A 25,757-nucleotide genomic window follows, 5' to 3' on the forward strand; every position below is an offset into this window, starting at 1 on the left:
AAGCTTCCCAAAACCACACTATTCTTGTGGGAGTCATCCATACACAACATGGCCGAAATTCCAACATGGAGTGAGATGGATGCGTTCCTGACCAAGCGTCATCGTACTCTGGAGGCTGTCGACGAAGTACGGCCTAGCGTCTCGGGGCAATTTCCGCCGAGACCGGCAACTGCAAGAGCCCCACCGCGCAGGCTCAACTCATACGAGACCAGGGTGTTCCAGGGAGAACCTATTCGCTTATGTCCACGGTTCCTCAAAATGGATGTGAATGGTCGCTCCGACTACGTCCGAAATCTGCCATCGTATCCAATTCCACAAGATCTTCTTATGGATCTTCCGGACATCCCCCTTGCGGGCCCCAAGTTCTTTGAGAGCTCCCAGATTGATGTCCTGATAGGAGCAGACATTCTTCCGTCTATTCTCCTGGGCAACTGCAAAATAAACATTTGTGGATCCCTTTCCGGCCAGGAAACCATTCTTGGTTGGGTGTTGACAGGCCCAGTCCATTCAGCAAACGCCCGGAAGGTATCCGCCTTCTCCACGCGAGTTACCTGCGCCCTCGAGAACTCGCTGGACCAGCACCAGAATGACACTGTGATCCCAGAACACCTTGGCTTAGGTCACATAGCCTGTCCACTCCAATGTTCCTCGTCACTGTGTCGTTGTGTAGTTAGTCCAATTCGTAGTTTTACCAGTACTGATTTCCGCTTCTCTCTTCGTCCAATTCCTCCAGTCATATCAAGCATGATGTCTCCACGTCTGCGCAGCGCCACCGCATTGGAAAGCAGATGTACTGGAGGTACTAACTCCAACCGTTGCCGAGTCTTCAGTGGATCCACCCGTTACGGAAATGCCGCCGATTTCTGCACTTGAGTGCCGAGAAGTGGCTACGGGCTGCCAATCGGTACTGCCCCCGCTGTCTGGCCCACGAACGTGTTGGCGAGGGGACTGCTGCAAAACGTGCGGTCAGGATCATCACACGCTGCTGCACCTCTTCGATCGCCAGTCACGTCAGGAGGCGCGCCGGCCGAAAGGCCACAGCCCGCGGAACTCGTCAGCCACTCCACGGCCTCCAGCCGCTCCTCGGCTCCCGTCCGCCGCTCCACGGCGTTCTTCAGCCGCTCGTCGGCAATCGCTTGGCGCTTCCCGACGTCTTTTAGACGCTCCGCGGCCCTCGTCCGCCTCACCACGGCGTTCCTCGGCCTCTCATGAGGTTGCGTCCGATGCGCCTAGACAGTTTTCCGCCGCCCGTCCGAGTAGACCACCGAATGCATCCTCCGCTGCATCCTCGTCCCTGTTACAGCGACACAGCGTCAACCTGCTACCGACCGCTATGGTGCGGATAAATACCGGGACTCAGGTCTTCGACACGGCGGTGCTCATCGACCCGTGCACGCCTACGAGCTGCATCGACGCGTCGCTGGCGACAGCGTTCAGACTGCCAACGACCAGCGTTGGGGATGAGCAGGTTTGCTCGGCCACCGTGAGCTCCAAACGGGACAGGTCGAGCCCCACGTGCGCATTCGCACTCCAATCCGCGAGCTGAGCGAGACAGTGCGGGCCCACTTCCGGGACATTTCCTTGGCCGACGAACTTTTCTACCAACCCGCTACGATCTCCGTAGTCCTGGGAGTGGACCTGTATCCGCGATTGATGCAGCCTGGCTTCCTGAAGATCCAGGACGGACTGCCGGTGGTCCAGAGCACGTCGGATGGGTCGTGTCCGGAGCCTGCCACCAGCCATATCAATGACATATTCATATTTGGAAGACCTCAGGGCCTCTCAAGACCTTAGGGCCTCTCAGACTTCTCCATATTTGGTGACCTTAGGGCCTCTCCAACTTCTCAATATTTGGAAGACCTTAGGGACTCTCAAACTTCCCCATATTTGGAAGACCTAAGGGGCTCTCAAACTTCTCCATATTTGGAAGACCTTAGGGCCTCTCAAACTTCTCCATATTTGGAAGACCTCAGGGCCTCTCAAACTTCTCATCATATTTGGAAGACCTCAAGTCGACCGGATATATAAAAATTGTAGGAGCAAGGTGAAACTATATACTAGGCGGTCAGGGTTCAAAACACTAACGCAGTTCCTCGAACTGGCGGAGGAGGTGGAGGATATTGAATCAACCGAGAGCCAGTAGCAAGTTTACTAACCGGTACAGCAACAACTGCTACCAGATTTGTGTATGCGGTGTGGCGGTACGGGTCATGCAGCCTGCAACTGTGGTAACCCACCAAGGCTATTCAACAACAACGAAGTACCGACAAAGACTCAAGCATTTCTTTCGAAATTTTAAAGGAGATCGTTAAGGTATATGATGGCGGAAACAATTTCAATGTTTGGCTATCTCAACGAATGTCCAGAAAAAAGTCAAGGTCGGCGACGATATATACGTTAAATATGGCTGTATTCAAGCACAAGCGCTACCATGGACAGAGCGGATAAAATGTTAAGCCACCTGGAGAAAATATTCGTAATGTCCAAAGAGTCAAAGTTGAGTATGCGGCAGCAGCTACAGAACTGCGTCTGGATCAAAGGTTAGGAGTTCTCAAAGTACTACAACGAGAAGTTGCAGCTGACGGATAATTTAGCACTGGCAGAAGATGAATTTTTGGAATATGTCATTGACGGCATACACGATGTCAATCTACGCCATCTGACTAAGTCGCGGTCGTTCAAGACCTGATTGGAGCTTTTGGAGGCATTCTGAGACGTTTTGGGCTACGTTCCTAAGCCCAAGTTACCAGAAGACCGTAGATCAGGAGATTGTCAGAAGATACGAGGTAATGCAGAGTGCTACAATTGCCACAGTCGGGGCCACCTGGCCAAAGAGTGCCGCAAGCCTAAGAGACAAGATGGGGCGGGGACAATGATTATGTAAGTTATATTGAATTAACATTTTGTACAAAGAATAATATGCTGAACCCCATTTTCATAGAATGTCTCATAGATTCTGGCAGCCCGATTCTGGCATACCCAGTCAAATAAAAATGGAAAAGACTACCTCTTTAAGTTACGTTGGATTTAAGTAAAATACAAATACATGGAAGCGTAAAAGTCAGTTAAATTCTCAAGTAAAGATACTCCTATGTTATGTCGTGGATGATGAATCAATGGGATATGCTATGTTATTGGGAAGGGATTTTTTAGCAAGAGTAAAGGACAAAATTGTAATTGAAAATGAACATGAAAAAATATCTGAAATAAAAAAAGATTCGATAGTTGAAGAAAATAAAAATAAAAACAAGAAAGAACGCTATAGTCGAGTTCCCCGACTATCTGATACCCGTTACTCAGCTAGTGAAAGTGCGAAGGAGAGTCTTCAACACTGACAGTTTTTGGCGGCTTGTGGGCATTAGAGTGGGCGTGGCAAAAAGTTTTCTTGCAAGTCGATAGAAATTTACAAAACTGATACAAAAATGAAAAAATATCAAAACATTTTTCAAAACTGTGGGCGTGGCAGCTTTGGGCGGTTTGTGGGCGTTAGAGTGGGCGTGGCAAAAAGTTTTTTAATAAATCGATAGAAATTTACAAGACCAATACAGGAATGAAAAAATATTAAAACATTTTTCAAAAGTGTGGGCGTGGCAGTTTTGTGCGGTTTGTGGGCGTTAGAGTGGGCGTGGCAGCATGATTCGACAAACTTGCGCTGCGTCTATGTCCCTGGAGTCTGTATGCCTAATCTCAACTTTCTAGCTTTTGTAGTTCCTGAGATCTCGACGTTCATACGGACAGACAGACGGACAGACGGACGGACAGACGGACGGACAGACGGACATGGCCAAATCGACTCGGCTATTGATCCTGATCAAGAATATATATACTTTATATGGTCGGAAACGCTTCCTTCTGCCTGTTACATACTTTTCAACGAATCTAGTATACCCTTTTACTCCACGAGTAACGGGTATAATAAAGAATTTAAAAGTCATTATGAGACAAACGCAGACGAACAAAATAATTTTGAAAAACAACTATTATTAATTGATTACAATGATAATTGTCCAAGTTACGGGGTTTGGACTGTCACCCGCTCTCCGCTCCCTCTTACGCTCTCTCGCTCTTCACCACAGAGTCTCCAAGGAGTCTCCGCTGCGCTTGGGAGAGCCTAGCTAATTAGAATAAGCTTCAGTGTAAAAACTATTACGAACGATTAAACATACGCCCGGTCGCGCCCGCCCAACTAAGAAAATTCAAGTGTTCGCCCTTTCGAGTGTTTTCTATTTCAGCCGATTTGGAAAATTCCAGGACAGCAACTCCCATCACACCCAACATTTTTGGTCCATTCGAGCCAAATTACCTTTATTTTCATGTTTGTCCACCAGCGAACAAATTACAAGATAAGTACGAAATTTCCATTCCTTTTAATTGCCGGTCTGCAGCAAAAGGTTCGAAAATCCAATTTCATTCAATTTGCTGTAAGATTTATTGTTAAATCTAACGGATTTCTCCGACAAAAGGCAATTAAAGAAAAGTACTTGTTCATTCCCACGGGCGCCGCCATATTACCCACCGTTCTCCTTTCACCCTCATTCGTGAAAATTTCTAAGTCCAAATTTCCGAATATATTTAAATATTCATCCTGTCCGAAAAGTGCAAAATTCCAAATGTGAAAACGTGAAAATAATTTGTGCCAAGTTCAGTGAAAATTTCTAAGTCCAAAGCTCTGCCAAAAGTGGCAAAAATTCTGTTCTCGTTTCACTGTGTCCAACGCAAGCCAAATTCTTCTCGCAACACATTTTTGCTTTTACTCCGCAGACCACTTAAAACAATTTGCTTTGCTATCGAAGAATACAAAAACGAAACAAACAACACATACCCTCTGGCCATTTCAAATAAAATATTAATTAAACATTTACCCGCCAGTTCCATATATTACATATAATACATCAACATATATTACATCAACATATACTACATCCATATACATTGCATATATTACATCAACATATACTACATCCATATACATTGCATATATTACATCTACATATAGCACATATACATTACATATATTATATCCACATATATCACATATTCATTACATATATTACATTCACATATATTACCGACATACATTGCGCATATTATCTGCATTCCTTTTAAACATATACCACAGTGTAAATTGTTTCCCGTCGGCAAATCCAAACCACAAATAAAATTTATTCCAAGTGCCGACGCGGAAAAGGCGTTTTGTTTTCCATCAATTTTTTCCGTAAATTTCCAAATTAATTTCCGAGCAATAAATTAAAAACGTTTTTTTCTCTTTTTTTTTAACAAATAAATTTTTCAATATTTATTAAATTATTTTTTTTTATTTTCAAAGAAAAATTTTTTAAAAAAACTACAAGACAATAATTTTTTTTTTCATCCAAAAATAAGTAATACGACCGCCAAATATAAGTCGTTCACCCGACAAATATTTTTTCCTGTATTGCTTGGATATTAATTTGTGTTTGTTTTAGAAGTACTTACAACGCGGAGAAAAGACTCCAATTCCACCATTCTATTTTCTCCGTTTCCAGTTGTAAACAAAAAAATAAAAAAAAATAAAATAAAAAATAAAATTCTAATAAACATTTTTTTTCACCGTGTTCCATATTCCAAGTGCTCCAACCGTAAATCAGGTGGACCTAATTACCATAAATAACAGGTCATTTATACAATTCGCTGTTCACTCCGAGTCACCTGTCCAATTAGTCGAAACTACGGCGTTTCCACTTCCTAAATTTTACATCACTCTCTCACCCATTACATTCTAAACGGTCTTTTTCCGCTGCTTTATACCGTTCACGGCGGCAATCTTAAATTTATTAAGTGCAGTCTAAGGAATCTGTCTACATTTTCAAAAGTGTGACCGGGCTCCAAACCGCTTCCCTTCCATTTCGCATTTCTTTGATAATGCCCATCGGGGACGATAAGAAGAAATTGTCCGCTGACAAACCCAGGTCTATTTTTTCACCACAAGGGCCCAACAGTTTAAGAATCCCAAGCATTTCGGTGAAAACGCCTGCGCAGATTTCCGACGACTGTGCTACTCCATCCAAAGACACAGTACAGCGCACAGCTAAAATTATGGCTGCTTTCGATCTAGCGCTAGCCAAATTCATTTCGGTTTCTGACCGCTTAAGCGAATTTGAGGCTCAGATTAACACTCTGGAATCCGCAGCTCCAACCGTCACGATGCTTAGCGTCCGTCGCGACCAAGTCAAGGTTGAAAAGGAATTCGACCTCTGCTCAGAGTGCCTTGTGTCAGCAGGCGAAGCGGCAGCAGGCAAAATGCCTATTCTCAGGGCTAAATACAGTTATTGCTATTCAGTCTATGAAACGTGTGTTGCCCAGCTCGTTGATAAAATCGAGCAGGGCACGTCTCAGTCCATCCCAGCCGCGAACGCTGCGCCCCAGGCCTACATTTTCTCTGGCTGTCGGTTGCCTCCATGCGATACAGAAGTTTTCGCAGGCGACTATCTTCGCTGGCCGACTTTCCGGGTACTTTTCACAGCCATTTATATCAATAATCCACGGCTGACTCCGGTTGAAAAGTTATTCCATTTAAATGCCAAAACAAGTGGCGACGCGCATGCCATCGTTTCGATTTCGCCTCTCACCAACGAGGGTTTCCGCTCTGCGTGGGAAAACCTAATAGAGCGTTTCGAAAATAAACGATTGTTGGTAAACAGTCAATTGAAAATACTGTTTAATGTGCAGTCGATACCACAGAAATCTGGGCGGCAAAGTACTGTTCAAGGTTGCTTGACTGCCTTAGAACTGTCAGGCATCAACACTGAGAACTGGGACTGCCTGCTGGTATATCTGTGTTCATCCAAGCTCCCGAAGATAACTCTCTCCTTATGGGAGCAGTCGCTCCATAAGAAAGCCGACATCCCGACATGGGCAGAGCTGAACACCTTCCTCACAGAACGTCATCGAACCCTAGAGGCCATCGATGATGTGAGACCGTCCGTACCAAGTCAGTCGCACTCCAAAGCGATGAACTCAAGTGGGCCCTCTAGAAAACTAAATTCCTATGAGACGAAAGTGGCTCCAAAATCGAAAAGTTGCGACTTGTGCAACAAGGAAAATAATCCTGTCCGCGTTTTCTCCAAATGTCGGTTGACGACCGGTCAGCCTACATTAAACGGAAGCAGTTATGCTTAAACTGCATTGCAAAGGGACAACAGCTTCGTGAGTGCAAAAGCACGCACAATTGTTTTACTTGCCGTGGCCGGCATCACACGTTGTTGCACCGAAACAACCCCTTTTCCAGCAATTCAAGCCCTTCTAATCCTGCAAGGCCAATTTCCGCTAATCAGGCCAATTTCGTTCCAAATGAGCAAGCCGGTGTTTACAATTATTTCGCCACGGGCTCAAGAGCTATCCTTCTTGGCACTGCCGTAATCAATATTTCCCATCTTGGCACTAACTTTAAGGCACGCGCCCTGATCAACTCCGGATCAGAGGCAACATTCATAACCGAGCGACTGTTCAATCTAATTTGATTGCCATTCCAGGTGGTTGAAGCCCAAGTCTCAGGCTTAAACCAAACAGTAGCCTCTCAGTCCAAGAAGCTCTGCAGTTTCACCATCCGATCTCCGACTAGGCCCGCGTTGCAGTTCGAGACGACGGCCTATGTCCTCCCCCAACTAGCCGGAAATCTGCCTTCCTACCCAATTCCGCAAAATTTCCTTCGGGATCTTCCCGATTTTCCACTGGAGGATCCAAAATTCGATGAGAGCGCACAAATAGATGTCCTTATCGGAGCCGACATTCTGCCTTCGGTGCTTCTGAGTGGAGCAAAAACCAACATTTTTGGCGCTCTTTTGGGGCAAGAGACCATTTTCGGCTGGGTACTAACTGGACGCAGATCTCCCACGCGTACGATAATTCACTGGACAAACTACTCACAAAATTTTGGGAGGTGGAGAATATACCAACAAAATTGGTAAAAGAATCCGATTCCATGTGCGAGAAGAATTTCCTTCAAACGACCACGGGAAACGAGTGCGGCAAATATGTCGTTACTATGCCTTTTCGCGACCCAGAACATATCGGTTCCGGGCTAGGGCATTCTAGGTCTTTCGCGTTGGCTCAGTTTTTAAGAAATGAGCAGCGTCTAAAAAGAGATAAGGCCTTAATAGCGAGATACGATTCGGTGATCCAGGAATATCTAGACTTAAAGCACATGCGACACGTTCTTCCTACCCATGATTGCAACGCCTATTATATGCCACATCACGCCGTCTTAAAACCGGAGAGTGTAACTACTAAACTCCGTGTAGTATTCAATGCCTCCAGCCCTTCATCGAATGGTACCAGTTTAAATGATATCCTTCATGCTGGCCCTGTCTTACAGTCCGACTTGACCATTCAAATTGCTCATGGTGCAAGAGCTCCGAGACGCTCTGAATTCCGCCGGATTTCCATTGAGGAAATGGACCTACAACCAAAAGGAAGTTTTAGCGGCCATTTAGAGCAACCATCTTTTAAATACTGATTTTCTCGGTATCGATGCAGAAAGCACTGCCAAAACCCTCGGTATTCGCTGGAAGGCAACCTCCGACGAATTCTTCTTCGTCCCGCCAGAGTTGGCTATTAAAACGTCCTTTACAAAACGCGAATTCCTGTCCCAAATTGCCAAAGTGTTCGACCCTGCAGGCTGGTTAGCGCCGTTTATCGTTCGAGCTAAAATTTTCATGCAGGAGATTTCGCTGCAGGAGCTTGGGTGGGACGAAAACATTCCAAATGAGCTTTTTCAGCGATGGCTTAATTTTCTCCGAAGTTTTCGGTTTTAGAGCAGATACGCATTCCACGCTGGCTATCGTTTCATCCAGACTTCAAGGTCGAGCATCATGGCTTTTGCGATGCATCGCAAAAGGCTTATGGGGCGGCAATATATGTCAGCGTAGAAGTGGGCAGCACCATTATGGTGCAACTCCTAACCGCGAAAACCCGGGTAGCACCAGTCAAAACGGTTTCGCTCCCACGACTGGAGCTGTGCGGAGCGTTATTGCTTTCCGAAATGGCTGCAGCCATCATTCCGCAGATGCCTACGATTAACTCCGAACTTAACTGTTGGACGGACTCCACGATAGTGCTTGCATGGTTAAGCAAGCCAGCGTGCCAGTAGAGGAGTTTCCCTCCAAGATCTAGCCGATAGGCAGTTATGGTGGCACGGACCGACTTGGTAGCAAAATCCACGCAACCAATGGCCAACTCAGGTCGACAACGCTCCGGTGACCGACCTGGAGAAGCGTGCTCTAAAAGTCCATCTCGCAAAAGCTCCTTCTAAAGAGTTGTTGGCACGTTTCTCCAAGCTTGAGAAAGCTCTACGGGTCCTTGCTTATGTTCATCGCTTCATTCAGCGTTGCAGGAAGCAGACATCTCCATCTGATGTGCATTTGCTGGCCCCTGAAATCGCCGCCGCCGAGCGGTTCCTAATTTCGAACACTCAGCGCAGAGAATTCCATGTGGAATATCACTGCCTAAGTGAAAAGCGTCCAGTTCCAAGTTCAAGTGCCATCCTAAGCATGAACCCGTTTCTAGATCCGAAAGGACTGATCAGGGCGTGCGGCCGTGTGGCGGCTTCCGAAAGCCTTCAATACAATGAACGGCATCCAGTGATTCTTCCGTATAACTGCCTGCTTTCTCGCCTCCTTGCGAATTTCACTCATCGCATAACTCTCCATGGTGGTAACCAGTTAATGGTGCGCCTCATCCGGTCGAAATACTGGATTCCGAGAATTAAGAACCTGATGAAAGCAGTAGTTAATTCGTGCAAATTATGCGTGATCCACAAAAAGCGGTTGCAAAGTCAACTGATGGGTGTCCTGCCCAAAGAAAGAGCATCGTTCTCCTGACCATTCACGTATACTGGCATGGATTACGCCGGTCCGTTCGATATAAAGAACTATACGGGAAGATCATGTCTTATTACAAAGGCGTATGTGTTAGTTTTTGTTTGTTTCTCCACCAAGGCCATCCATTTAGAGCCCACATCTGACTTAACGACCGAAAAGTTTCTTGCCGCTTTCGTTCGTTTTGTATCCAGAAGAGGGTGTTCACGTCAAGTCCAGTCAGACAATGGCAAAACCTTGTTGGCAGCCACCCTGCTTTCCTGCGATTTCCTTCAAGCCGTAAAAGAGTCGGTGATGAATGCCTATAGTCATCAAGAGATGCAATGGCAATTTATTCCTCCGGGGCACCCCATATGGGAGGCCTTTGGGAAGCAGGCGTAAAAAGTTGTAAGACGCTATTTTACAAATGCACTGCCACACGAAAATACACGTTCGAAGAGCTCTCCACGCTCTTGGCAAAAATAGAAGCGTGCCTTAACTCCAGGACTCTCTCTCCTATGTCTGAGGATCCGACAGATTTGCTGGCTCTGACGCCAGGTCATTTCCTTGTCGGGTGACCCCTTATGTCCACGGTGGAACCCGAAGTAAAGGGAGAAACGAAATCCATTCTTAATCGGTGGCAGCATTTGAAAGCTCTCCATCAGCAGTTCCGTGTGCGATGGAAAGAAGAGTACCTCAAAGAACTCCACAAGCGCACTAAAAATCTCCGCATCGATGATATGGTCGTCATCAAGGACGACAACTTACCCTCTAATTCTGCTCGGCAGAATTGAGTCTGTCTTCCCAGGAGCCGACGGCAACGTCCGTGTAGTAAATATCCGTACTGCACGTGAAGTTGTTAAACGTCCAGTGGCAAAAGTGGTGCTTTGCCGACGGAGTCTTCCGAATCTCCTCAATAATAGGCGCTCCTCTCGTCCTTAGTTGTAGTTCACTAGCACTAATCATCCATTATTATACCCGTTACTCGTAGAGTAAAAGGGTATACTAGATTCGTTGAAAAGTATGTAACAGGCAGAAAGAAGCGTTTCCGACCATATAAAGTATATATATTCTTGATCAGGATCAATAGCCGAGTCGATCTGGCCATGTCCGTCTGTCCGTCCGTCTGTCCGTCTGTCCGTCCGTCTGTCCGTCCGTATGAACGTCGAGATCTCAGGAACTACAAAAGCTAGAAAGTTGAGATTAGGCATACAGACTCCAGAGACATAGAAGCAGCGCAAGTTTGTCGAGTCATGTTGCCACGCCCACTCTAACGCCCACAAACCGCCCAAAACTGCCACGCCCAAACTTTTGAAAAATGTTTTGATATTTTTTCAGTTTTGTATTGGTCTTGTAAATTTCTATCGATTTGCCAAAAAAACTTTTTGCCACACCCACTTTAACGCCCACAAACCGCCCAAAACTGCCACGCCCACACTTTTGAAAAATGTTTTGAAATTTTTTCATTTTTGTATTAGTCTTGTAATTTTCTATCGATTTACCAAAAAACTTTTTGCCACGCCCACTCTAACGCCCTCAAACCGCCAAAAATTGTGTTTAAGACTCTCCTTCTCCCTTCCACTAGCTGAGTAACGGGTATCAGATAGTCGGGGAACTCGACTATAGCGTTCTCTCTTGTTTTTCATTTCGTTTTCGATCTCCTTTCGACATTCAACTACGCGCAGCATAGCCCCTCGTCAACAAAACGCACGCAGTGCTCGTGCCTTGGAGAGCAGACGTACCCGAGGTATTCAATCCTACCGATGCCGAGTCTGCCGCGGTATCCATCCTCTTCGGAAGTGCGCGAGGTTCGTAAAGCTCAGCGCTGAAAAGCGTCTGCGAGCAGTCCTCATTAACAAATACTGCGCCATTTGCCTCGCTCACGAGCATTCCACGGGAGACTGCCGAAGCGGTGATCGTTGCAAGAAGTGCGACCGATCCCTATACACGCTGCTCCACATGCACGAGCAGGTTAGCTCGTTGTCGCGGTCGCGAGCGCGCTCGCGTCTCCAACCGGTGCCAACCCGGCAAGCAGCTTCGGCCTCGTCCCAACGTTCCCGCCGGCAAAATCCGCCAATTCAGCGTAGGAGTTCACCGCCACGACGCCCGGAATCGACCACGCCAGGCCCATCGCTCTCGTCGCTGCTGCTACGCCACAGCGTGAACATCCTTCCGACAGCGCTGGTCAAGTTGGACGAAGACCTTCGAGACCGCAGCACTTATCGATCCGTGCACCCCCATGAGCTGCATCGACGCTTCGTTGGCGTTAGCCTTTACGCTTTCGATGACCAATGTTGGCGACGAGAAGGTCTGCACGACGACGATTCGCTCCAGGGTCGACGCGAACACTAAGCTGGAGGTCGGGCTCAAGATCGAGCCCAGTGTGCGGATCCGCACAATCCGGATTCCAATCCGGATTCCTGACCTTCGACGAGGGAATGCCGGTCGCTCAGAAAACTGTTTTTGGGTGGATCGTGTCCGGTGCCTGCAGCCTGCCGTATGATGGCTATGTTGCAACCCCAGTGATTGCAAGGGGGCGGAATGTCCAAGTTACGGGGTTTGGTCCCTCTTACGCTCTCTCGCTCTTCACCACAGAGTCTCCAAGGAGTCTCCGCTGCGCTTGGGAGAGCCTAGCTAATTAGAATAAGCTTCAGTGTAAAAACTATTACGATCGAATAAACATACGCCCGGTCGCGCCCGCGCAACTAAGAAAACTCAAGTGTTCGCACTTTCGAGTGTTTTCTATTTCAGCCGATTTTGAAAATTCCAGGACAGCAACCCCCATCACACCCAACAATAATGAAAAGGTATATGAGATAGGTTCACAATTAAGTTTTAAACAAAGATGCGAATTTATAAATGTTATTGAAGAATATTATATTAAACCAAAAAGACCGAGTGAACCGATTATAAAATGTGAAATGAAGCTAAGGTGCCTGGCATATGTAGAGAATGAAAAATTACAAGGAATACTTGATGATTATTTAAAAGATGGTATTATACGACAAAGTGAGTCTGAGTATTGTTCGCCAATTGTACTAGTAAGAAAGAAATTGGGTGGCATTCGGATGTGCATAGATTATAGGAAACTAAATAAGATCACGGCGAAAGTTAGATACCCGATGCCATTAATTAATGATTTATTAGATACCCTAGCAAAAAAAAAAAAATTAAAAGAAGTATTTGAGCGATTATTTAAAAACAAATTAGAGCTGCCAATCGATAAATGTATGTTTTTCCAAAGTGAGGTGAAATATGTAATATCAGACAATGGTATTAAAGCAGATGACTACGGTGTGAAAGTAATTGAAAATTTTCCCGTGCCACAAAAAGTTTATGATGTTCAAAGTTTTTTGGGGATGTGCTCGTATTTTAGAAGATTTATACAGAATTTTTCAACAATAGCAAAGCCACTCCATGATTTGACAAAGAAAGACAAAAAGTTCGAGTTTGGCCCAGCGCAATTAGAAGCATTTGATGAATTAAAAAGCAAGCTGTTGAAAACGCCTATTTTGGCATTGTACAGTCCTGAGGATGAAACAGAATTGCGCTGCGATGCAAGTTCGATAGGTTTCGGATCAATCCTTTTGCAAAGGAAAGCGGATGGTAAACTACATCCAATTTTTTACTTCTCAAAAAGGACAACGGATACAGAATAAAGGTATCATAGTTATACCCGTTACTCGTAGAGTAAAAGGGTATACTAGATTCGTTGAAAAGTATGTAACAGGCAGAAGGAAGCGTTTCCGACCATATAAAGTATATATATTTTTGATCAGGATCAATAGCCGAGTCGATTTGGCCATGTCCGTCTGTCCGTCCATCTGTCCGTCTGTCTGTCCGTATGAACGTCGAGATCTCAGGAACTACAAAAGCTAGAAAGTTGAGATTAAGCATACAGACTCCAGGGACATAGACGCAGCGCAAGTTTATCGAATTATGCTGCCACGCCCACTCTAACGCCCACAAACCGCCCAAAGCTGCCACGCCCACACTTTTGAAAAATGTTTTGATATTTTTTCATTTTTGTATTGGTGTTGTAAATTTCTATCGATTTGCCAAAATTCTTTTTGCCACGCCCACACTTTTGAAAAATGTTTTGATATTTTTTCATTTTTGTATTAGTCTTGTAAATTTCTATCGATTTGCCAAAAGACTTTTTGCCACGCCCACTCTAACGCCCACAAACCGCCAAAAACTGTCAGTGTAGAAGACCTCCTTCGCACTATCACTAGCTGAGTAACGGGTATCAGATAGTCGGGGAACTCGACTATAGCGTTCTCTCTTGTTTTGAACTGGAAACACTGGCAGTAATATATGCATTAAAAAGGTTAAGAGTGTACCTACAAGGAATTGAGTTCAAAATAGTAACAGACTGTAATTCCCTCACAATGACGTTGAACAAAAAAGACTTGAACCCAAGAATATCATATCTTGGAATTATATCTTGGAAATACAGAATTCTTTGTATAATCAGGATCTAGAACTAGAATGAAACACGTTGATGCTCTTAGTAGATGTAATACGATTTTGGTAATAGAGGAAAATACGTTCGAGGACAATTTAGTTACCATATATGCCAAAACAGACGAGAAGTTGAGAAAGATTAAAGAAATGCTAAGTAAAGAAGAAAGCGAATTATATGAAATGCAAAATGGTGTGATTTACAAAAAAGTAAAAGATAAGTTATTGTTCTATGTCCCGGAAGCTATGGAAGAACACTTATTGTATAAATACCACAATGAGTTAGGACATGAAGGGAAATACAAAGTTACGGAAATGGTCGGTAAAAGTTATTGGTTTCCAAATGTTAGAAGTAAAGCAGATGAAATGTATAGCTTTTGAAGGAAGAAATGGTAAGCAAGAAGGAACTATTAATAATAAGGGAAATTCCCTTAATAATTAATAAGGGAAATACACCATTCGAAGTCATACATATAGATCACTATGGTCCGGTAAATCAAAAGAATTCTACGAAAAAACATGTATTAGTAATTGTTGATGGATGCACAAAGTTTGTGAGATTGTATCCAGCGAAGTCAACAAACTCAAAGGAAGCAATGGAAGTGATTATTTTAGAGCGTATAGCAGACCAACGACCATTGTTTCAGACAGAGGAACATGTTTTACATCAGATATGTTTGAAGAATTTTTGGAATCAAGAAACATTAAGCACGTCAAAATTACAACAGGCTAACCACAAGCAAATGGACAAGTTGAGCGAATAAATAGAGACCTAGGACCCATGATTAGTAAGCTCGTAGATGTAGAAAAAAACGTACAGTGGCACAAAGTTTTGGAAGAAGTAGAGTATGCAATTAATAATACAAAGCACAGAAGCATAAATGAGCACCCAAGTAAAATGCTGTTTGGAGTGAATCAAAAAGGAAAAATGCTAGATTGTTTAAAAGAAAAGGTATTGGAGTCAAGGCTAAAAAGAAAAGAAATTAATTTAGAGAAAATTAGACAAAATGCCGAAGTTTGGCAGGAAAAAGTACAGAACTATAACAAGAAATATGTTGACGCTAAACGACTAGAAGCAAATAAATACAAATTAGGAGACTACGTTGTGGTCAAGAATTTTGATTCAACAGTTGGAGCGCCTAGGAAATTGATAACCAAATATAAAGGCCCCTATGAAATCGCCAAAAGTACTAGATAGTTTTAGGTATTGTATCAAAGATGTGGGAGGTTTTCAGTTGACACAAAAACCATACGATGGAATATCGGCGTCTCATAATATTAAACCATGGCTTCGAGAAAAGAATACAAAAATGAAAAAATATCAAATCATTTTTAAAAGTGTGGGCGTGGCAGCTTTGGGCGGTTTGATGGCGTTAGAGTGGGCGTTGCAAAAAGATTTTTGGAAAATCGATAGAAATTTACAAGACCAATACAAAAATGCAAAAATATCAAAACATTTTTTAAAAGTGTGGGCGTGGTAGCTTTGGGCGGTTTGTGGCTTGTGTGGGCGGATAAAGAAAAACAAAAGTCTAAAGTAAATTTAAAAAAGAAAACCAAACCAGATGTACGAATACTGAAATGAGTAACGGCAAGGATCAGGAGCTCCTAATTATCAGGAAGGCCGAGCTGTAGTAGTAGTTGTAGTAGTAATTGTATATAAGTATAGTAGTATAAGCCCCATTGCAATATTAGAATGTAAGAACTAATTATAAACAGTATGCACACACTTGCTGAATAAATGAAGAGTCAGTCGTCGCTGAACTGTCACAGAGCGCACACTAAACTGTGGATTTCATATTGCCTGTGATCTGTTAGATTTGCCACCTGAAGAACATAGGGCGCACGGTACACATCAGCGATGTCATCAGGCCAAAGCCGGAGTCAACGGGGGCATGCCACAAGTAAGCGGGGCACGGAGAAGCAATGCACTCAAGACCAAGGAACCCACATACTCCCGAGGAAAGGGGAGGGGCGGTACAGCAGTACCGCAAGGCACGCCAAATGAGTCTGCAGGGAAGAAAGACAAGGATTAACAACGATGAAACGTTTTCGTTTATAATCCAACTTACCGGGAAAGTTTTGCTTACAGTCATCAAAGCTTAGGGAAGGGTGCGCCCCGTACACAAGGCGGTCGATCGGCACTCGATAGTGTCAATCGATGGGCAAAAATATCGGAACTAGCAGCACATGACGGGTCACACTACATAAATACTATGGTCATCGAGTGGCAACGCCGCACCCACGAGAGTTATCGGAATCTATCGTCAACAAATGATCGACGGGAAGTAGTGTGACCAGATGACGAAAGGACGTCAAGGAGAACGAGGATACAAGTCAACAACAAGAAGAAACGAAGTCAGCAGAGGAACTAAAGCCGTGATAGTCAGCAAGGAACAAGATCGCTTCGTCAAGACGTTCGGGACAAGGAAAGTCTCCGAATTGAGACGCAGGTAGCTGAGGTCCAATTCGACGAGCCTCGACTGTGTCGGATACTACGTACGTGAACCCGACGATTGCTTGGTGTGTCCTTGCGATCCGAGCAGGCGTGGTACTGGCGCCACCAATCAGAGCAGACGTGGGGTGGGCGTGTTGCTGTTCCACCAGGCGATTGCCTTGGGGATCGCAGCCGTTATCTGCCGTGAGCCAGCATACGACGGCAATTCTTAGCCCAAGTGAAGAGCACCCAACGACACGGTCCGCACCACTCAGGACGACAAGAACGTCGAGACAAAAGAGCGAGGCAGCTGAGCAGACAACCCAGGTCCATCCGGACTAGCTAGAAAGAAAGGGTAGGGTGGAACGTTCGTATTTCACTGGGCGTCTAGCTAAAGGGACTGCGGCGTAATCCGGGCAATTGCGCGGAGCGTCGGTAGGACCTGAAAAGGCGTCTAACGGGACCGGACGAGACAGAGCAAGGGACAGGAGGTTGCGGCTAGCAAGACGTACGCCTTGGCAGCCCAGAACTTGTCCACCCTACTCTGAGAACGGTGACTCTTCCCTAAGTCCCAGCCTTTCTTCTCGCTACCAAACCCGTGTGGCCGCGGCAGTACCAGACGAGGGGGCCAACAATACGACGGGAGAGCAGAGAAATCCGGATATTCACATCACATAATAAAGCTAGGCAAGAATAAATACCCAAGAAACGAAAACTGCAAGTGTTGAAACTGGTAACCGGATGATCACGTTTTTAAAATATATATGGTGGCACGAACACATAAAATCTACTGAGAAAGTCTATCACAACACTATTTAGCTGGTTCGCTACGGAAGCCTCTTACATTTTGATAGGAAACAGAAAGAAGAAGATCGGGGAAGAAGTAGAAGAGGCGAGTGGTGCAGTGGTCTGGCCACGTGAGGGAAGTTTTATTCCCACGGGCCCATTTTTCTTATTATACCCGTTACTAGTAGAGTAAAAAAGTAAACTTGATTTGTTGAAAAGAAGAAGCGGAAGCATAAGAAAGCGTTTCCGACCTTATAAAGTATGTACATTATTGATCAGGATCAATAGCCGAGTCGATCTGGCCATGTTCGTATGAACGTCGAAATCTCAGGAACTATAAAAGCTAGAAGATTCTAGAGACATAGACGCAGCTCAAGTTTGTTGGCCATATTGCCAAAACTTCCATGCCCACACTTTTTATATAAGTTTTGATATTGTTTAATTTTTTTATTAATGTTAAAAATTTCTATCGATTTGCAGAAAAACTTTTTGAACTCTCCACCGACCACAAACCTCCCAAAACAGCCACGCCCACACTATTAAAAAATGTTTTGATATTTTTTAATATTTGTAACGGGTGTTTTTTTTAGAGGTATAGAACTTTAAATTGCAATAAAACAACGATGGATTATTCGATTGACATGAATTTTATTGACATGAAAGATAATCTTGTGGCATTACATTTTAAATATGATTTCTGGCATATGACCGCCACGGCTGGCTCGGATGTAGTCCAATCTGGACGTCCAATTTGCAATGACTTTTTCCAACATATTTGGCCGTATATCGGCAATAACACGGCGAATGTTGTCTTCCAAATGGTTTAGCGTTTGTGGCTTATCCGCATAGACCAATGACTTTACATAGCCCCACAAAAAGTAGTCTAGCGGTGTTAAATCACAAGATCTTGGAGGCCAATTCACAGGTCCAAAACGTGAAATTAGGCGGTCACCAGAAGTGCGCTTCATCGCTAAACAAAATTCGCTTATGAAAATCGGGAACAACAGCAATCTCGTTTTGGGCCCATTCGACGAATCTACGCCTTGCTTGATGATCGTTTGGTTTCAATTCTTGCACGAGTTGGATTTTGTAAGCACGCAAACCAAGATCCTTCCGCAAAATCTTCCATAAAGTGGATGGACACAGATCCAATTCCTGTGCTCGATGGCGGATGGACTCATTCGGGTCTTCCTCAATGCTACGCTCTACAGCAGCAATAGCTTCTTCTGTACGCACCGTACGGCGTCTCTGGGGATGCGAGTTATCAATAAGAGTAAACGCGGTGCGAAAACGGTCCATGGTTAATCGAATTAACTGCTCTGATGGACGATTTTGTCGACGATAAAATGGACGTAGTGCGCGATACGTATTCCGCACAGAACCATTATTTTCGAAATAAAATTGCACTATTTGCAAGCGTTGTTCAGGCGTGAGTCTATTCATGACGAATTGCCAAACCAAACTGAGAATAAATCACTTGACAGCTGTTAAATCGGTCGCCATCTTGAACAGTAATGCCAACTTAAAGTTCTATACCTCTAAAAAAAACACCCGTTACTTGTGTATTGTTTGCAAAAATTCTTTTTCCCACGCCCACCCTAACGCCTACAAATTTCCAAAAACTGTTATTGTGGAAATTTCTCCCTCGTATTCCACTAGTTGAGTAACGGGTATCAGATAGTCGGGCAACTCGACTTTATTCTCTCTTGTTTAAATAGTATTTGTAATACAGAATATTAAGATTCCTAGATGGCATACTTTTCTAAAAATAAAGCATTTTTAATTGTCAAATAACAGTAGTGTACTCATTAATGGTAACAATGTCGTATTATATGAGACCACACACATTTGTATACATATTTCCCCAATTACACAAGCATGCCTTACTTGAAATCCACAGATGCCAAAAAAGTTTTTGCCATGCCCACTCTAACGCCCACAAACCGCCAAAAACTGTCAGTGTGGAAAACTCTCCTTCGCACTTTCAATAGCTGAGTAACGGGTATCAAATAGTCGGGAAACTCAACCACAGCGTTCTCTCTTGTGTTTAACCTTAGCTTCGAACGCTTTTACCATCATACTATTACCAGAACATATGCTAGAAAATATTTCATTATTGTCAGTTATCTTGAAAGATAAAATGTCTTCAGAAAAGTTAAATTTTTCAACTTTTATGTTATCGGCCTTTGTTTTGTCTTGTATATAAATCTTTGATCAGGGGAGAGACGACAAACGAAAATTTGTTCCTTTAGTGGAACCACCATGCCGACTTGTGCCGGTAGTCCGGACTCAATATTCCTTTGTGGTGGCAAACTAGTACGGACAGATGGAATCACTGGATGAGAAAGCAGTGCAGACAAATCAGAATCTCTAGCAATCCTAGCTGGACTCCCTCCACAACGGATTGATCGGATTGCTTCGAATCTTTATTAGCTGCCGATCTTAGCAAAACTTTAGGATTGGCTGCGATTGGCAGCTGATCTGCTGTAGAGTCTGGTTGATCACTTAGGCAGCCTACCATCAGCTGCTTTCTTGCGCCTTGGAGATGCCTCTAATAGCTAAAGTCTATTAAACTGCGAATCTATCGCTGAAAGGAGATCATCAGCTCGACGAAAACTATTTCTAGCTACGCCAAAACTGCTTATCAGTTCTTTTAAGCCCTATAGCAAACGATTTCATCTCGTTTGGAACCACTAAGCAACCATCACAACAGTATTTTAGATTTGGGCCCTTAGCTAGGTTATCACGCCGCTAAAACCTGAGCACCATTTATCACAAAGCCAAGATGTAATTTTAAGATGCTCAGGCTTTATAACCTTACGGCATTTGGTTTGGAAGTAGACATTTGTTTCATAAATGTAGCCTGCCAAAGACCACCGAAGTGAGCTGATCGAGGAGGAATAAATCGCCACTCGATTTCTTCCTCCAGGCAAAAATCCAACACTGCCTGGCGCCTGTTTGCCCTTGTCTGGGAAATGTGACGCTTTCGTAAGCCCAACCGCCCAACTCCTTGTCACCATTTACGCGTGCGGCGGTAGAGTCTGGGGAGGAGATTCCCACAACAGAATATGTAACATATCCGGTGACAACAAAACGAGAACTGCAAAGTGTTGTTACTGGTAACCGCATGATCACGTTTAATATAAATTTGGTGGGACAAACACACAAAATCTTCTGAGCTAGCCACACATATCTTGTAGCGAGCAGACCAACAAAATCAGTTCGTTACATATGACGCCAAAAACGTAAGTACCCCGGCAGTATACAAAACAAGAGAGAACGCTATAGTCGAGTTCCCCGACTATCTGATACCCGTTACTCAGCTAGTTAGAAGTGCGAAGGAGAGTCTTCAACACTGAAAGTTTTTGTCGGTTTGTGGGCGTTAGAGTGGGCGTGGCAAAAAGTTTTTTTGCAAATCGATAGAAATTTACAAGACTAATACAAAAATGAAAAAAATATCTAAACATTTTTCAATAGTGTGGGCGTGGCAGCTTCGGGCGGTTTGTGGGCGTGGCAAAAAGTGTTTTGGCAAATCAATAGAAATTTACAAAACTAATACAAAAATGAAAAAATATCTAAACATTTTTCAAAAGTGTGGGCGTGGCAGCTTCGCGCGGTTTGTGGGCGTTAGAGTGGGCGTGGCAAAACGTTTTTTGGCAAATCGAAAGAAATTTACAAGACCAATACAAAAATGAAAAAATATCAAAACATTTTTCAAAAGTGTGGGCGTGGCAGTTTTGGGCGGTTTGTGGGCGTTAGAGTGGGCGTGGCAACATGAATCGACAAACTTGCGCTGCGTCTATGTCTCTGGAGTCTGTATGGCTAATCTACACTTTCTAGCTTTTGTAGTTCCTGAGATCTCAGCGTTCATACGGACGGACAGACGGACAGACAGACGGACGGACAGACGGACATGGCCAGATCGACTCGAATATTGATCCTGATCAAGAATATATAAATTAAAAGATATTTTTAATTTTCTTTTAAAAAAGAACACGTCAGATTTTATTGGTGTTAATTTTGGAACTAACTGGACTAAGTTTTACAATTAATAATTAAACCTATTCTCTGCCGACGTCGCTGATGTAGTCGAGGCCGTCGCTGCCACAGCTTTGCCGCTGCCGTTGTGGCTGCGCCGTTGTCGCTGATGGTGTCCGATGTCGTTGGCGTTCCCACGACTTGGCCGGTGCAGACATTCTGCTGATGCAGCGCACGTGGCGGATGCACTGCCGTCATAGCTGGAGTCAATGTGCCTGTTCTTGCTGAGCTGTTGTTTGTTGTGCAATTTCTTGGTTTATGTTGGGCTGCATTGGGCTTGTTGTTGTTATTGGGACTTCGCTGACTGTCTGCTCGTGGCGGATGTACTGCATGTGGTGGAGTCGTGATCGAGATTTGGGTTCTTGTGTGTTCTTATCATATTTGGTCTTAACTCCTCCCCCTTTAGACGCAGACGTCCTCGGATGCGATGTAGAGGCGTTTCCGGGTTGGTCCAGTAGGTGTCTTTGGTTTTGTTCCTGGTGTTTCGACTTCCTTATTTAGCTGGTGGCCCCTATGAGATAGCTTTTGTTTTGCTATCCAGCCGATTGCCGCGATGAGTGCCAAAAGCAGAGTCCCTGTCACCGAGACGTTAATTGTTGCTGTCTTGGTGCTGTCGTCTCTTATCATCTCAAGCTCCCTGGTATTGTTGATATTGAATTCCTTTAGCATTTGTAGCGAAAGAACTTCTTCCACCTTGCTCTCTCGTGCTTGGAGTTGAAGAACTGGGGGTGCAGCCTATTTTACCCTTTTTTATTGGTTTTAAAATTGTATGTGTACAGGTTTCGTTAGAAATTAATAATGTACAATAGGTTTTTGCCGTTGGTGGCTATTTTTATTTTGGAAAATTCTAGCAGTTCTTCTAGGTTCATGAAAACAATCTCTTTATTGAATAGGTTTACGATTTGTTTAGTTTCATATTCTGATAATATAATGGAATTTATGGTATCTGTTTTTGCCCAATCTATTGCATGGACTAGGTTATTAAGTTCTTCTTTAAGTATGTGTAATTTATATTGCAACAGAGAGATTTTTCGTCTATAAAATTTTTATTTTCTGACGTGGCCTTAATTATATTGTTGGTTATTAAGCTTAACTGTTTAATTCTATCATTTAGTACTTTATTTATTATTAACTGTTTATTATTGTTCTCGATCTGTTCGTTTATTTTATTGATTATTATTTCTTTGTCATGGTGGTCCGGTGAACCGGCAAACCATTTCCATGCCGTTCCCAAAGCATCTATTGCCCTTTTTTGTTTTTTTAAAAGGTTTAAGTTTTCTTAAGTCTGATTCCGACTTCATAAGTTCGAATTTTAAGAATGGGAGAAGTGGGTGCGTTTTATTAATTTCATTTAATCTGTTCGATATGTCACCGAACGCGGATTCGTATTCTTCAATGTTGAACACGTGGATAATTTTAAATGTCCCGTTTTGCAGAACAGCGGTTCCCGTTTTTATGGGAATGAGTTGGGAGTGGGTGTAGTCTAATATGGTAACCCGTCCGAAACATGTTGGCAATAAGAGTAACCTGCGAATGAATGTTATTTCTTAATATTATTTTTGTGTACTATTCTCCCAGAATGTGTTTTTATGGTGGTGTTCCTATCCTCTTGGACTATTTCTTTTCTGTATCTCGGTGTTAGTTTTGACCCTAACCTTTTATCTATTTTCATATAAACTGTTTCCCCTACCTCGTATTTCTTTATTGGGTTCTTTCTTTGGTTGTGGTATTCTAAGTCGGTATTCTGTTTTTTTTTCTATTTTTTCGCTGATCTTTTTCCTAACATCTTGAAGTTCTTGGGGGTTTGCGCTTAATTGGTTTCCGAAAAATAAGTCTATTGGTTTTTTTTGTGTTGTTGAATGAACTGAAGTATTGTACTCTTCGACTGCTTTAAAGAGTAGTTCTTCAAATTCAAGTGTGCTTTCGTCTAGCTTAAGGCATCTCATTATCTCTGTTAGAGTTGAATGAAATCTTTCGACTTGCCCATTGCTAGTCGAAGTATAGGGCGGTGTCGTGTAGACTTTTGCCTGCAGCTGCTCTTGCAGCAGAAACTTGATAGCTGCTGAATTTAGAGCCTTTTCGTTGTCTGTTACAATCTGCTTGGGCATACCGAATGCTATCATAATTTCTCTTAGTGGATGTTTTATATCTTCCGATGCTTTTGATCTTAATAGTTTTATCTGGGCATATTTTGAAAATTTATCTATGGCCGTTAGTACTAGCTGTTTTTGGGTCGTGTAGATGTCTACATGAATGATTTGTCCGGGGTACGTCGGTATGGGGGTTGGTTGAATCTCCCCATGATGCGGATGTCTGTCATATTTGGCTATTTTGCAAGTCCCGCATGCTTTTGCCGTGGCTTCTGTTTTTTTTCGAAGGCCAGGAAAGAAAAACTTGCTTAGTATCTGGATTTTATTTTCAATGGCGTTTCTATGCGCCCTCATGTGTTCGGAAGCTACGATATTATTCTGTTCGCTCTCTGAACTCACGTCCGTGACTTGTTTCTGCGTGTATCTAGTTTTGTAATTGTTAAAGTGCTGTGGGTAAATATTCTGGATTTTGCCCATTACGTGTTCAGGTGTGAAGATCCCGTTCATGATTTTTGGGTTTAGGTGTTTTTTTAGAATATCCACCAGATCTTCCTCGGAATATGATTTCTTTTTTATTATGTGCCTATGAAAAGTAGGAAAGAAATTTCGAACGACTCTTCCTCTTCTTCTGATATCAGGAGAAATAGTTGGTTTTTGAATACATTAATGGGCACATTTTCGACTGGTATCAAATTATGCGAGGAACTTTCGTCGCTATGAACCGTCGCCGTTGTACTATTTATTTGGGGGTTTGTTGGGATTCTGGAAAGTGCGTCGGTTAGCTCGTGGTTGTATTCCTCTAAGTAGCTTTTCCATCTTTTAAGTTTCCCACTATGGTTCTTTGAACTAAGAGCGAAAGTCAACGGTTGGTGGTCAGTGTATATTATCACCTTGGCTGTACCGTAAAGGTACATTCGTAGGCTCGGAAGTGCCCAAACTATTGCTAGCATTTCTTTCTCATTTGCTGCGTAGTTTTCTTCGGTCTTCGAGAGCGTACGGGAAATGAAAGTGATCGGTCGGGATTCTTGTTCTAAGACGGCGCCTATAGCGAAGTTTGAGGCGTCCGTTGTTAACTTGAATTCCTTACTAAAGTCTGGGTACGCCAGTATGACGTCTTGTGAGGCTAAAGTTCTTCTTATCTTATCAAATGCGCTTATCGCGTCGTTGTTCAGATCTATCTTTGTTTTATTTGAAATATTTTTTGGGAGGCGACCGTTTTCGCCTCTCAATAAGTTAGCATAGTCGCGAATAAAACGCCTATAGTAACTTGCCAGACCTAGGCAAGGCCAGACCTATCCGCGTTTGTTTTGACGCCTTTTTGTGAAATAGTGAATCCCAAGAAATTTACCTCCTCTTTGAAGAATTCACATTTGTCCATCTGCACGTACATATTGGCTTTTTCTAATGTGGCATGTGCGTGGCATGTTCATTTTCGGACCGACTAAAGACGATAATATCGTCGATATACACGTAGCATATTTTTCCTACGTGTTCCCTTAGAATATCGTCTAATGCTCTCTGGAAAATATACGGTGAGTTCTTTAAACCGAAAGGTAATCGAGTGAATTCGAATTTTCCGCCGTTGATTGCGAACGCAGTTTTTTCTATGTCCTTTTCTTTAAGCGGTATCTGGTGGAATCCGCTTTTGAGATCTATAACGGAGAAATATTTATTGCCACCCAATTGTGCGATTATTTCTCCAATCTCAGGGATAGGGTACCTATCCGAAATAGTTACGGAGTTAAATTTTCGATAGTCAATGACTATCCTATACTTCTTTTCTACGGACGCGTGAAGGTCGTATTATGCCGTCTTGTAGCAATTGTTCCATCTGCTTTTCTACCTCGGGCCTTAAAGAAGTTGGGTACGGGTAGTGTTTGCTATACACCGGTGCATCCGATGATGTCCTTATTTCACCTATTACTCTGGTAGTGTAAGTTAGTCTTTCATCTGGGTCCGCAAATAAGTTCGAATGTTTCTGGGTGAGTGAATTTATAAGATTCTTCTGACTGTTCGACGTATGCTCCATTCTGAGCTTTATGTTGTTTACTGACTGAGTCACTAGTTGTTTCACTCGGATATTATAGTTTCCATTTAATGTTAATATATCGT

At 43.5% G+C, this 25,757-nt stretch overlaps 1 pseudogene; it reads left to right on the forward strand.

Moving 5' to 3' along the window:
• The first annotated feature begins 2,872 nt into the window (after positions 1-2,872).
• On the forward strand, positions 2,873-10,332 carry LOC122756449 (annotated as a pseudogene).
• Positions 10,333-25,757: the final 15,425 nt, after the last annotated feature.

This window comes from Drosophila santomea, chromosome 3L, assembly GCF_016746245.2.
Source record: "Drosophila santomea strain STO CAGO 1482 chromosome 3L, Prin_Dsan_1.1, whole genome shotgun sequence".
Lineage (NCBI taxonomy): Eukaryota > Metazoa > Arthropoda > Insecta > Diptera > Drosophilidae > Drosophila > Drosophila santomea.